This window comes from Seriola aureovittata, chromosome 3 (assembly GCF_021018895.1).
Source record: "Seriola aureovittata isolate HTS-2021-v1 ecotype China chromosome 3, ASM2101889v1, whole genome shotgun sequence".
NCBI classification, from domain to species: Eukaryota; Metazoa; Chordata; class Actinopteri; order Carangiformes; family Carangidae; genus Seriola; species Seriola aureovittata.
In genome coordinates, this window is record NC_079366.1 from 539,592 (window position 1) to 554,223 (window position 14,632).

General features: G+C 43.6%; 1 protein-coding gene and 1 long non-coding RNA gene across 2 annotated transcripts in view; one reads left to right on the top strand and one right to left on the bottom strand.

Moving 5' to 3' along the window:
* Positions 1–10,178: 10,178 nt before the first annotated feature.
* LOC130166156 (uncharacterized) lies at positions 10,179–10,955 on the bottom strand. Its single transcript, XR_008827118.1, has 3 exons — positions 10,859–10,955; positions 10,595–10,723; positions 10,179–10,238 (listed from the first exon to the last, which is right to left on the bottom strand). It is a non-coding gene; the product is annotated as an uncharacterized LOC130166156 (long non-coding RNA).
* wu:fc21g02 (uncharacterized) overlaps positions 10,630–14,632 on the top strand; it is a 55,981-nt gene continuing 51,978 nt past the window's right edge. Inside the window, exon 1 of the mRNA XM_056371533.1 lies at positions 10,630–10,742. The gene's annotated coding sequence lies outside the window, so the exon portion shown is untranslated. The remainder of the gene's footprint in view (positions 10,743–14,632) is intronic.

Below are 14,632 nucleotides of genomic sequence, written 5' to 3' on the forward strand. Positions count from 1 at the left end.
TATAGAGCAGCTCCCATTTTGTTTTCAGGTTGTCCATACATCTGTCACATTCTCGTGGACATGATATCTCAGTAACACCTTGACGGAACTTCTTCAAATTTGGCACAAAGACTCACATGGACTCAAGAATTAACTCATTAGATCTTGGTGGTCCAAGGTCAAAGGTCTGGGTGTGGTGACCTCAGAAAACACTTTTCAGCTATTACTCAAGACTTCAGACAGAGATTATGACAAAATTTCACACAAATGGTTCATATTTTACATGTGTCAGGATCAACAGGGATGTAACCTGGAACTAGTCTGAGTCGGGAGTGATACAACCACGACAAGTTGATTCTAGTTCATCTTACGTTGGGAGTCACACAGCTTCTTTAAAAAACCCAGACGATGTCTCCAGAAACACAAACAACTGATAGAAATCCTTTTTTCATCACCTAAATTTGTCTACATTAATTTAAATTTCCAGTGTTCTCTCTTTTTCCACACACTACACTCAACTCGACTTTAAACAACTTCACAGTAGGAAAAATAAGTGCAGCTCAGACATTGTCACACAAGTGTCTAACAGGTCTTCTAAGAGCTGAGTGGTGTCAGTGAAATCACGCCCAAACTGACTAAGACATTAATGAGTCTGGTGGATGTGGGCACAGAGCTGGACCTAGCTCCAGACACACATGAGAAGCATAGAGCTTTAGGTTCTCAAGGCCTGAACTTGAACTTCCTACTGGAAATTAAAATGTCTGCAAACAATATTACATCAGCATCATGTGATCAGAAGAAGGTTCAAGTATTAAGTCATTTCAAACATCTATTTTAACAGTCTGAAGCTCGTGGTGCATTCAGGGTGTGTCCATGTCACTTTTACTAGTCTCGATGGTCAGGACTGGACTCACTGGACTCACTGGTCAGGACTGGTCCAGTAAGTCCAGTCCTGACCAGTGAGTCCAGTCCTGACCAGTGAGATCACTCCTGAACAGTGAGTCCAGTGAGTTCAGTGAATCCAGACCTGACCAGATAGTCCAGTCCCAACCAGTGAGCCCAGTCCTGACCAGTGAGACCAGTGAGTCCATTCCTGACCAGTGAATCCAGTCCTGACCAGTGAGTCCAGTGAGACCAGACCTGACCAGTGAGTCCAGTGAGACTAGTCCTGACCAGTGTGTCCAGTCCTGACCAGTAAGTCCAGTCCTGACCCATGAGTCCAGGGAAACTTGTCCTGACCACTGAGACCTGTGAGTCCTGTGAGTCCAGTGAATCCAGTCCTGACCAGTTAGTCCAGTCCCAACCAGTGAGTCCAGTCCTGACCAGTGAGACCAGTCCTGACCTGTGAGTCCTGTGAGACTAGTCCTGACAAGTGAGATCAGTGAGTCCAGTGAGACGAGTCCTGGCTCATTGGTCAGGACTGGACTTACTGGACCATTCCTAACCAGTGAGTCCGGTGAGACCAGTGAGCCCAGTCCTGACCAGTGAGACCAGTGAGTCCAGTCCTGACCAGTGAGACCAGTCCTGACCAGTGAGTCCGGTGAGACCAGTGAACCCAGTCCTGACCAGTGAGACCAGTGAGTCCAGTCCTGACCAGTGAGATCAGTGAGTCCAGTGAATCCCATCCTGACCAGTTAGTCCAGTCCTAACCGTTGAGTCCGGTGAGACCAGTGAGACCAGTGAGTCCAGTGAGTCCAGTCCTGATCTGTTAGTCCAGTGATTCCAGTAAATCCAGTCCTGACCAGTGAGTCCAGTGAGACCAGACCTGACCAGTGAGTCCAGTGAGACTAGTCCTGACCAGTAAGTCCAGTCCTGACCCATGAGTCCAGTGAAACTTGTCCTGACCACTGAGACCAGTCCTAACCAGTGAGTCCTGTGAGTCCAGTGAATCCAGTCCTGACCAGTTAGTCCAGTCCCAACCAGTGAGACCAGTGAGCCCAGTCCTGACCAGTGAGACCAGTGAGTCCATTCCTGACCAGTGAGTCCAGTCCTGACCAGTGAGACCAGTCCTGATCCGTTAGTCCAGTGATTCCAAAGAATCCAATGAGACCAGACCTGACCAGTGAGTCCAGTCCTGTCCAGTGAGTCCAGTGAGACTAGTCCTGACCAGTGAGACCAGTCCTGACCAGTGAGTCCGGTGAAACCAGTAAACCCAGTCCTGACAAGTGAGACCAGTGAGTCCAGTCCTGACCAGTGAGATCAGTGAGTCCAGTGAATCCAGTCCTGACCAGTTAGTCCAGTCCTAACCGGTGAGTCCAGTGAGACCAGTGAGCCCAGTCCTGACCAGTTAGACCAGTGAGTCCATTCCTGATCAATGAGACCAGTGAGTCCAGTCCTGACCACTGAGTCCAGTGAATCCAGTCCTGACCAGTTAGTCCAGTCCTAACCGGTGAGTCCAGTGAGACCAGTGAGCCCAGTCCTGACCAGTTAGACCAGTGAGTCCATTCCTGATCAATGAGACCAGTGAGTCCAGTCCTGACAACTGAGTCCAGTGAGTCCAGTCCTGATTTGTTAGTCCAGTCCTAACCGGTGAGTCCGGTGAGACCAGTGAGTCCAGTCCTGATCTGTTAGTCCAGTGATTCCAGTAAATCCAGTCCTGACCAGTGAGTCCAGTGAGACCAGACCTGACCAGTGAGTCCAGTGAGACTAGTCCTGACCAGTGTGTCCAGTCCTGACCAGTAAGTCCAGTCCTGACCCATGAGTCCAGGGAAACTTGTCCTGACCACTGAGACCTGTGAGTCCAGTGAATCCAGTCCTGACCAGTTAGTCCAGTCCCAACCAGTGAGTCCAGTCCTGACCAGTGAGACCAGTCCTGACCAGTGAGTCCGGTGAGACCAGTGAACCCAGTCCTGACCAGTGAGTCCAGTCCTGACCAGTGAGATCAGTGAGTCCAGTGAATCCCGTCCTGACCAGTTAGTCCAGTCCTAACCGGTGAGTCCGGTGAGACCAGTGAGTCCAGTGAGTCCAGTCCTGATCTGTTAGTCCAGTGATTCCAGTAAATCCAGTCCTGACCAGTGAGTCCAGTGAGACCAGACCTGACCAGTGAGTCCAGTGAGACTATTCCTGACCAGTAAGTCCAGTCCTGACCCATGAGTCCAGTGAAACTTGTCCTGACCACTGAGACCAGCCCTGACCTGTGAGACCAGTGAGTCCATTCCTGACCAGTGAGTCCAGTCCTGACCAGTGAGACCAGTCCTGATCCGTTAGTCCAGTGATTCCAAAGAATCCAGTGAGACCAGACCTTACCAGTGAGTCCAGTCCTGTCCAGTGAGTCCAGTGAGACTAGTCCTGACCAGTGTGTCCAGTCCTGACCAGTAAGTCCAGTCCTGACCCATGAGTCCAGTGAGACTTGTCCTGACCAGTGAGACCAGTCCTGACCTGTGAGTCCTGTGAGACTAGTCCTGCCAAGTGAGATCAGTGAGTCCAGTGAGACGAGTCCTGGCTCACTGGTCAGGACTGGACTTACTGGACCAGTCCTAACCAGTGAGTCCGGTGAGACCAGCGAGCCCAGTCCTGACCAGTGAGACCAGTGAGTCCAGTCCTGACCAGTGAGACCAGTCCTGACCAGTGAGTCCGGTGAAACCAGTAAACCCAGTCCTGACCAGTGAGACCAGTGAGTCCAGTCCTGACCAGTGAGATCAGTGAGTCCAGTGAATCCAGTCCTGACCAGTTAGTCCAGTCCTAACCGGTGGGTCCATTCCTGATCAGTGAGACCAGTGAGTCCAGTCCTGACCACTGAGTCCAGTGAGTCCAGTCCTGATCTGTTAGTCCAGTGATTCCAGTAAATCCAGTCCTGACCAGTGAGTCCAGTGAGACCAGACCTGACCAGTGAGTCCAGTGAGACTAGTCCTGACCAGTGTGTCCAGTCCTGACCAGTAAGTCCAGTCCTGACCCATGAGTCCAGTGAAACTTGTCCTGACCACTGGGACCAGTCCTGACCTATGAGTCCAGTGAGTCCAGTCCTGACCAGTGAGACCAGTTCTAACCAGTGAGTCTGGTGAGACCAGTGAGCCCAGACCTGACCAATGACACCAGTCCTGACCAGTGAGATCAGTGAGTCCAGTGAATCCAGTCCTGACCAGTGAGATCAGTGAGTCCAGTGAGATGAGTCCTGACCAGTGAGATCAGTGAGTCAAGTGAGTCCAGTCCTGACCAGTGAAACCAGTTCTAACCAGTGAGTCCAGTGAGACCAGCGAGCCCAGTCCTGACCAGTGACACCAGTCCTGACTAGTCAAATCAGTCCTGACCAGTGAGTCCGGTGAGACCCGTCTGACTAATGATTCCAGTGAGACCAGTCCTGACCAGTGAGTCCAGTCCTGACTTTTTCCACAACTCATTATGGGCTAAATTCACACCTCATTTGGTGTTCTGGTGGTCCAACTGAAAATAATCATCTAATTAATTAGATATTAGGCTTTAGTATTTCAATTTAGAAGTTGGTGTTCTTTGAATGGCTGTGTATTGGAGCCAGAGTTTTTTTGGAGCCAGCCCCTAGTGGCCCTCAGTAGTATTGCACTTAAAGTCACTTCCTCATTAGCTTCACTTCTCAGCCCTGCAGCCTACATCCATTTTTACATACAGTCTATGGTGTTATTGCATGACCTCTCTGTGGGTGAAGGTGTCATTTTCACAATGTCAAGCTGTTTGTTTGAGCTCAACAGCTAATGAAAATAAAGATCAGAAACATCTGCACTCATTGCTTCATACTATGGTATTATGTACATACAGGCTCCTCTCCACCTTTACATCACTTGCGCTACACCTGCAGTTACAAGGGATTTTCCTCGGAAAAAGGGTGCATGACATTTTATCTGGGCTGTTGCGAGCTGCGGCCGCAAGTTAGCTGGGGCCAGTCATGGCGGTAACCCCCGTACCCGCTGGTGGACACCAGAGGTGGGGGAAGCCGTCAGACTGAAGAAGGAGGCCTACAGGGCGTGGTTGGCCTGTGGGTCTCCAGTCACACCTACAAACATTTGAGATACATGGTGTTATGAAACAGACATTCTTCTAATAATCACTTCCTGTTTCGTTAAACTGTTCTACACTGCTCTTGATGCATTGTTGGATTTCAAAGCAGCTCAATCTCACTAATCAGGACTAGATAGATAGATAGATACTTTAGTTATCCCCTGAGGGGAAATCCATGTGTCCAGTAGCTCATTGGTAATAATAATAATAATAATAATAACAACAGTTAATTATAAATAAGAAACAATAATAATTAAATTATTCCAGTTCCTTTGGCTGAGGTGTTGTACAATCTGATGGCGGTAGTAGGTAGTAGGATCATGCAGTGAGCAGTTTCCTGAGGTAAGGTGGTGTAAAAAAAAAAAAACCAAACAGCAGGAAATGTGTTTTAAATTACTACCAGATCCAGTTACCAGGAATTTTCCTAAGAAAAAAAGGTGCATGACATTTTATTTGCCCCTATTATGTTACTCAATTGAAGAAGATGTTGCACTTTCTCAGTTACCCCATCTGCCCTCTGTCACACCGTGGTGAGGTTGTCTTGTCCTGGGTTTGTTTTGTCCTGTCATTTCCAGTTTTATTTTGAAAAGTAATTCTCCTCTCGTTTCAGGTCACTTGCCCTTCCTCATGTGTCTCAGTCTGATTGCCCTAAGTGTTTCCCCCTGTGCCCTATTTCCCTCCATGTGTTTAAATAGTCTGTGTTCCCCTTGTCTTGTGCCAGAGTGTCTTCGTCCTCGTCCTGCACCCGAGCCTTTGTCCATGTCCACAGCCATAGTAATCGCCAAAGTAAGCGTTTGTACCTCGAGAAGAGTGATTTTTTTGTTTGTAAATTTTCCCATAGCTAAAGTTCATAGCCTTTTGTTTTTCCTTGTTGAGAGTGATTTTTTGTTTGTAAATTCTTGCCATAGTTTAGGTTCATAGCCCTTTTGTTTTTTCTTTAAGAGTTAATTTTTGTTTGTATTTCTTCCCTATTTCCATAGATCTTAGTTTTTCCTGGGTATGAGTGATTTTTATATTCATGTAGCCTAGTTATTAATTATTCTAGATCCTCCGCTTAGGAGCGTGAGTAGATTATTTTGGTTTATTTTTATATAGTCAGGTTTTTCCTCCGTACGGAGCGTTTTGTGTTAATCGGTTTGTTTCTTTTGATTAGAGCATTTTTCCTCCTCCTGGACTGTTTTTCGTTCCTCAGGATTCAGAGTTAGTGTCTAGTCTTTTTCATAGCCATTTTGTTTATCACTCTGTCTGAGGTCTTCGGTGAATTTAATAAAAGCCTATTGTTTTCTAAAATCTCTGCATCTGAGTCCTGCTTCGAGTCCCTGCCTGACACCCTCCAGCTGAGAGGATAGTCAGCATGCAGCAGTGAAGCTGTGAACTACATGTACACCCATGAGCTGTCCTACTTAAACTGTGAATTAAATATTATACTTTGTGTTGTGCTAAGATCAAGTTACTGTGACTGATCATCTAGACAAATATAAGGTTGTATTTGTATTTCTAAATATCCAGTGTAGTCCCACACAGAAATGTAATAAATGACATATGTCCATATATTATTGTCACATATATACATCCTCTGGATATATGAAGATATCAGTTTATAACATATGAAATACACATAGTACAAAAAATATCTATATTATGCAACATAAGATATTTGTGATACATACATATTTAATTTATAAATGTGAGTTTATTAAAAGAACATACTTTATAATTTTTAATATAAATGAAAAAGTTATAGATGTTTTTCTTATTAACTTTACACATAATATACTTTGTATTTACTGTACATATATAATATCAATATATATTGACAGGTTTTGCAATGATATACAGTAGCCTAGTAGTATATATATATATATATATAAAATAGGTCCATAGTATAAGCATATAAATAAACATAAATATTTGAAATAATTCAATTTTTTAACAGGTTTGATTTAGAATTTCTAGATGTACTATATATGGTCATATATTTAATGTATGGAAAAATTATTATATGTGCACATATTACATTTGCATATGGAGTAGTTCAGGTGCAATGGGATATTCTGTCTGAAACATCTTGACTCGTTTATGTATTGTTGTAATGTATTGTAAACAGTATTTACAGCTCATGTGTCAAACTAATGAAGATGTTTTCTGAAGTTGTGTGTTTTGTGTTTTCTGAAGCTGTGTGTGTTGAGCTTCAGGGCCACCATAGGTTTGACCAGAATACCTGCAAAACAAATGTTTGCATGCTAACACAGTAAAAAGGTTGCACAATGTCATTATTAACAGTTGAGAAGCAGATAATTGTTCAGAGTAATAATCAAAGTGACAGATACTTTCAATCTGAATCTCTCACTTTGTGGACAATGTCCAGTCACTGGACACAACGTCCTCCCGATGATTGTGTCACCGTGACGGCAGGAGTGTGCCACCTGTCCATAAAGCGGAACCTCTGTCCAGAACATATTGATTTCTTTTTGATAGAGCCTTTGTGTTGTCCACTGTTTGTGGAAAAACCCAGACGAACATAGTCCATTGTTCCACATGCTCCACTGCATCTAATTCTGCTTTAGCTAATGAGAAACAGCTGAAGGTCTACAACCGTTTGGAGTTGACATGAGGACATTCTCTGCTCAGACAGTTAGTGTTTGCATAGGTAATTTGTATAAAAATCTCTAGAACTCCGAACCAAGTCTGTTTTTATAAGTTTACTGTTTGGAGCTTTCACCAGCCTGCTGCTAGTTGTCCTATAGCATGCTGTGGGTGGTGAGCTTATGGGCTGGGGCAGCTCAGCCTACCCGGCTGGCCTGAGTTCTTGGTATTCTGTGTCACTGTCCACAGCCTCACCATCCTTGTCCACCATGGTTTGGGTCAGGCTATTCCGCTGCTTGCTGAGTTGCTCAGTAGGACTACCTAAAGCCTCCGTCTCTGCTGGTCTCAAGTCCACTCGATTGTCCCCTCTACATCGTCCAGGTATGATCTGGGGCCCACCTGTTGCAGACACACTCCTCTGCTCCACCTGCCAGTCCTGTCTCCAGGTAGAGGCTTCATTCTGATATCTTGGCCAATAGACAGCTTGGGCAGGTCTCTGACCGACTTGTCATACCAGAATTTTGCTGTTTGGTTTTTAACCTGCAGCTTCTCAGTGACTCCTGTGGTAATGCTTGGCTCCAAGAGTGCCAGAAACTCAGGGAGGGGTTTTTCAGTCTCTGAGCCATCAGTCTTTGAGCTGGACTGCTATTCATTCCCTCTGTGGGTGTGTCTCTCCACTGTAGAATGGCTATCCATGGGTCCTTACCTGCACTAGCTGCCTTCTTGCACAGGTTTTTTACTATCTTCACAGCCGACTCAGCTGTGCCTAAATGTTTCACAGGCAAACTGGGATCCACAGTCTGTAATCACATGGTCAGGCTGCCTGTGCTGTGCAAACTGGGCTTTGCACCTCAGTACTGTCGTTTCTGCTGAGAGATCTGGGAGCAGCTCTATTTCCCAGAAATCCAAATAATGATCCACCATGAGCAGAAAGTCTTTGCCTGCTTGTCTGAACAGCTCCATGCTCAGAATCTTGCCATGGCGGATGTGACATGGGTCACTCACATGTTCATATGAATATTCATTGCATGCTGAGCACTGGCTCACGTAGCTTTATCTGCCATACAGATAGTAGTGAAAGTGCTGACAACCCAGAATCAATTTCTTTTGAAAATTTTATATTATTGCTTTTTAAAGCACACTGAAGAAAAGTGGGCATTAAATGGCCGGCTGCGCGTAAGACAGACTGAACTGCTTTGTCTGGGGCTGGGCTGGCTGTGGCACTGTGGTGGGAGGGTGCTGTTTACAACTTTTAGTGTTACCGACAGTGAAGACAGCTCAGCAGAAGATCCGTTACTGAGTTAGGAGGGGAAGCTGGTTAGGTAGAGAGGGACCGGGGACTAGTAAGTGCTTTTGTCTGAGCTTCCCTGGGGCTTTTATCACTGTTTACTCCACACACTATCCTCACGCCATCATGCTGTTCCAAGCTGATCATTTTCTCTAACTATTGGCTCCATCCCGAGTGTATCTCATGGATGTATTATATGACCTGGATCTCAGATCTAAAAATGGCACCCGTTCAGTTCTTTAGAAATTGCTGGCCCGGCGCATATGCAAAAAAGTGTTTGGCTTCTGGGTTATTTTCGTGTTATGCAGCCCACTGAATATTTTGGGAGTGACATTAGTGTCACTCCCATTATGTCTCTGGGCTATGAGAACAAGCAAACAGCATTTTGGATCGGGTAATGCTATGCCAGTGGACTTCATGGACGGGTAATAATACTTCTTCAGGACTTGAAACCATGGTTTTAAACAAATGGCAACAGAAAAAAAAAAGACAAAACAATGAAGATAATGTTCTGAAAAATAAGATGGTGTTAAACCTACGATCGTTGATGTCAAGGATAATTTGTGTTGATTGAATTATTTGTGATGTTAAAGGGAAAACGAGTCATTCAGTTAAAAGCTTTAGGGCTTAAAATCACATTGGATGAATCACAATTGGACAAAATATTTAGTTTAACCTATTTTTTGAGCATTTTTAATAAGAAATTTATGTTGCATGTGAGAGATATTACAACTTGTCAGATAAAATTATCAAAATGGCTTTACTTTACCTTTTTATATTGAAACGTTTTCATAAAGCACATCTTTTATGTATTCTTGTACTACTTATTTACAGTGGAGCAAATCAAATAAAATGTGTTGATTTGTCATTTTTCACACTGAGATTTTGTCCATGATGATTTATCTGTCATAGTGTTACTACTTTGATCCACCAAAGTCTTTTTAGTTTTACTCGTATTTAAATATATTTATTACTAAAGTCACTGTCACCAAATTGAAAGTAAAATTAGTGCAAAAATGTGAAAGTGAAGCTTTTATTTGTGAGTACTCTCTGCTAGGCTACATGGTGTGACTCTTATGAAATAGTTCAATATAATATTTCCACACACTGCAGAATTTCAATGCCCACAAATGTAGCTGTCACGGAACCCAGGTATTTTCATTAAATACATTACTGTCCCAGATATTTGAATTGACAATTATGAAATAAATCAAAAGGATTTTTTAAATGTGGGAAAATGCCATTGAACATTTAGCATACTGTATACTGAACACAATGACGATGTGGGGCGTGTCAGAACCAGGCACACAAGGTATGGACTTAAATAACAATAGAATAGAAACTAATACTCACTTTGGTATCATTGTGCAGGTGCACGTGTCATGATGGTTCTCAGCTCTCAGTGATGTTCTTTATTCTGAAACAGAGACAGAATCATTCCAATAGATGTTTTGACTCCTTTCAACAGTAATGAAATGAACTAGAGCTGCAAAACTAGCCGACTAACACTGACCCAAACTTAATTTTAAAAAACAAAACACATAAATAAGCTGATCTGCTGTGTGGACACCTGTACTCACTGGAAGTTGATCTCTGGGGGCTTCTAGAGGTGTGTAGCTGCAATTTCAATCCTGTTCATATTTGATTTCATGTCTATCAACATTATGCACACTGCACAAACCTCTGAGGATTCACTCTATACTTCTGTTAGGAGAAATATCATCTGTCATCATGAATTTCCTGCCAGATCATATCAATGTTTTCCGATGGTACCTGAAGGCAGCACTCCTCGGCTGCTGCTCCACCCTCCACCCCCTCCTCTCTACTAGTCCGGGCAGAGAGGTCGATGCAGTTGGGCTCACTGAGTATCACAGTGCTCTAGCTATCCCCGACAAACGGATCCTGAAGGGTGACACACAAGGTAAGACACAAAGGCCGAGGACTTCATTGAGGGGGGTATTAAATGTTAAGGGTGCGGCTTTGCAGCATACGAATCAAACGGAGACATTATGTTCCCAAACGTCCACCGTGACAAACCGTGTGGAGCCGCGTTCAGAGGAGGGTGTGTCCGCAGGGAGGAGGCCGGGAGTGGGGTGACCAGAGCCGGGGACTTCACTGACCGGAGCCGCTGGCTTCTGGAGCTCATAGGGCGTGTGTACGCACGCACGCACGCACGCACGCGCGCGCGCGCACACACACACACACACACACACACACACACCCCTCCCCGCCCGTGCAGCGCGGGCTCGGTAGAAGAATGCAGGGGTGTGGCGGGTTTTTTTTTTTTTTTTTTTTTTTTATACAATATACTATCATCAGTGTGTCGCGCGCAGAGTCTCTCATGAAGCTGGGACCCGGCGGCCATGCTGTGGTCACAGACTCTCCTCATGTTATTCTGAGCTGCAATGATGAAGAGAGTAAAAACATCGACACTGTCAGAAATCCTGTTGGATTAAAGATGTTTGTTCAATTGAAATGAAGCTATAATAGTTAAAGCCTATTTACAGTGATAAACTCTGTTCATTTTTTTAGAAGCTTTGTTTTAAAACCAGAGTGCACACATGGATAGACCCATTTTTATATTTATATCTACTGCTCATTATTATTGATCACTTTATTGTAAACTCTTTTGTCCCTGTCAGGATCCTGTAAGAATAATGACTCAGTTTTTCCAATGATTTGATTGGTCAAATGTTTGGCTGTTGACAGGTTTTAATGTGATCCTCTCAGTTGACCTGCGTCGGAGCAGGTTAGGAGTTCAGTGTAAGTTACCATGGTGATTTACCTCGATATGAAGTGAACCACTGTCATAGGACTGAAAACCCAGAGTTAAACCTGAAGTTACCTCGATAACCTCTAATCCTGCTTTGTAGTACAGGCCTCAGGTCTCAAAGGGAGGGGACATCAACATCTCACCCCTCTTCTTCTAATGGCTCAGGCCTGAGAGGCTTTGAGGTGCTGTCAGAAACACCAGCATATTTCCCACAAAGTTTAAGTTGAGAGTTTTTTTTTTCATTAACATTAGGCCTATATTATATTTTCCTCTCAGATGAACGATGCAGTCCCACATTCAAACCAGTTAAATCATATGAGACTGTCCTGTAAGAAACAGGCCCATAGGTCATCTGTGTAGCGGGTTATTATGACATCATAGTTAGGTTTTGTTGCTAGGCGACTTCTTGTGGTTATAGTAATGATGACAAGAGCAAAGGAAAAAGTGCCATGATGTAGTATGCCTATAAAGAGAGACAAAGTCCACGGCAGGAGGAGGTTCTGGTGGGTGGATGAATATGACACAGGAGAGCAGTGTTTGATTCCCACGATGTTTTTATTATCCATGACCGTTCGTTGTTACTATCATAGCAATGACAACAAAGATCGTCTAAAAGTACTTATTTTAACAAAATCACCATGTTTTCCTAAACCTAATCAAGCCATGACCGTTATCATAATAACCATGGTGACGACGGTAGGTGCAGTCTGCATGTTTATTATTGTAACCATTTCAACTGAGGTCGGGTACGTGATACTGTTTTTATACAGCAGTTCTACGAGCGCTATAGTTGTTAAATAAGCAACAACAGATTATGATTTTTTTATTTATTTCGTCATTTATTTGGCAACGCCAACACAAATTCTTCCAACTGGACTGGTACTGGACTGTTGCTAAGCAGCACATAAACATTGTCCTGACCTCCACAGTGCACACTAGCTTGCTACTTCATCTACACATTACCTCAGGTGTGTGCTGAAGTATCCAGGCTTCTTCCCTTCAGCCTCGTCTGACGACCAGACATCATTTAATTCAAATGTTATTTCTGGAAATATTTTCATCTTTGTTTGTTACGATCTAAGAGAGATAACGACCCTTAATGTAACGCTAATTAATGGTTAATAGAAAACCTGTGAAGAGGAGTGATATATGTAGTTAAAAGCCCCAGTGCTGTTGTACTATATATCAGCAGTTATGGAATGACTCTGTCCAGTCAGATTTCTTGGTTGGAACTACCTGTTGTATAACTACCTTTATACTATATGGACCTTTAATCATTTGATCTATAAAAGGAAAGCGTGAAGACTGTTCTGACTTCTCACAGATTGAAGAAAATCTTCATAACAACAATCCAAAGATCTTCACAAAGAAAAGCTGAAGCTTCTCGCCTTTAAGAAGCTGGAAACTGTAAAAAAAAAAAAAAAAGAAAAAGACAGAAACAATTATTTGACTGTCAACCATTAAATGTGCCAAATGAATTTTCTGTCATTGATGAATGGTTGCAGCTCTGAACTGTCATGTACAGAGCAGCGCAGCTGGAGAAACTTTATCGGTGCAGACCTGCTAAACTAAGATGAAGCACCGCCTCAGAATAGAAAGGCGGCAGCTGAAAAACAGACAGGTGCAGACTGAGTGGACCGATGGGACTGAAGGCAAGGCCTCTTCCTCAGGTCAGACAGCTCATTGAAGATCCACTCCCACTGAATACACACTAGTTTTACTGTGGCAGAGACAGTATTTGAGCAGTTGGTAGTTTCGGCCAGGTGGATGTGATTTATTTGAATCAGTCATGTCTGACTTATCAATATGTTTATGTCACAAAATGTGTTTGTGGCTGAAAAACTGTCAAAACCAAAAGCAGCAACAGATTCATAGTTCAGATTTAAATCCTAATTTTAAACTTCAGACTACATTTAAAGTTATTTTAGAGCTGCATCTTAAGAAGCAGTTCATGTGAGGTTAAATAAGGTCAGGTTTTGCTGTCTGTTTTCTGTTTTAACCTCCTAAGACCCGAACTCTTGCATGGCGTGCATTTTTAATTTCTCTTTGATCTTTATTCTGATTGGGAGCTGAGAAAAATGATGTCCACATATGAGGACATTAGTTTTAAATTTCGATTACTGAGTGGCAGTATAATATCCTCATATGTGGTCACCAGGCCCTTGTTGAGAAAAAGTTAGTATTGTGGTCTAGAGAACCCAAAATGTGAGGTCCACATATGTGGACGCCAGGTCCTAGGAGGTTAATGAAAGGGAACCGCTCGTGTAGAAACTGAAACTAAAGGGTGGAGAGGTGTCATCAGGGCGGAGCCACTAAAAGCTATAAGCTGTAAAATTTCCACATTAAAATGTCTAAAAATGAAAAGACCTATGTTTTTTATGTTGTTGAGTTGTGTTAGATAATCCAAAATGATAATCCAAAAAATCAGTTCTCAAACCAGAGAAATCTGTGACTTTAATCATGGTAACGTTTCATTGGTCGCCTGTCAATGTCTGTTATCATGTGTCAGTGTTGTGTTTGTCTGAATGAAGCTCACCATTGACTTTTATCTCATTCTAAGCCACATAACCTTTTACACCTTGGTGGTTTTCAACTCTATATTTAAACCAGATGAAGGATTCATCAGACATCTGGATCTGAAGATATCACAGAAACAAGCTGAGGACATGTTAGACAGCTCAGCTCCCAGCTGCTGGAGACGTCCTGTCCTGTGTCCACACAAGAGTGTCGGTGAATCTCTGATCTTTTTTTTAAAGTATATTTTTTGGGGCTTTTGTGCCTTTATTGGACAGGATAGTGGAGAGAGACAGGAAATGGGGAGGCAGAGAGAGGGGGAATGACATGCAGTAAAGGCCGTCCGATGCGGGACTCGAACCGGGGCCAACTGCAGCAAGGACTGTAGCCTCTACACATGGGGCGCCTGCTTAGACCACTACGCCACACGACGCCCCAAATCTCTGATCTTTAAACGTAAACTGCTTTATTGGTGTTTCTACTGGTTTTAATCCCCTGGTGTGTTTGTTATGGAGAGGAGGACA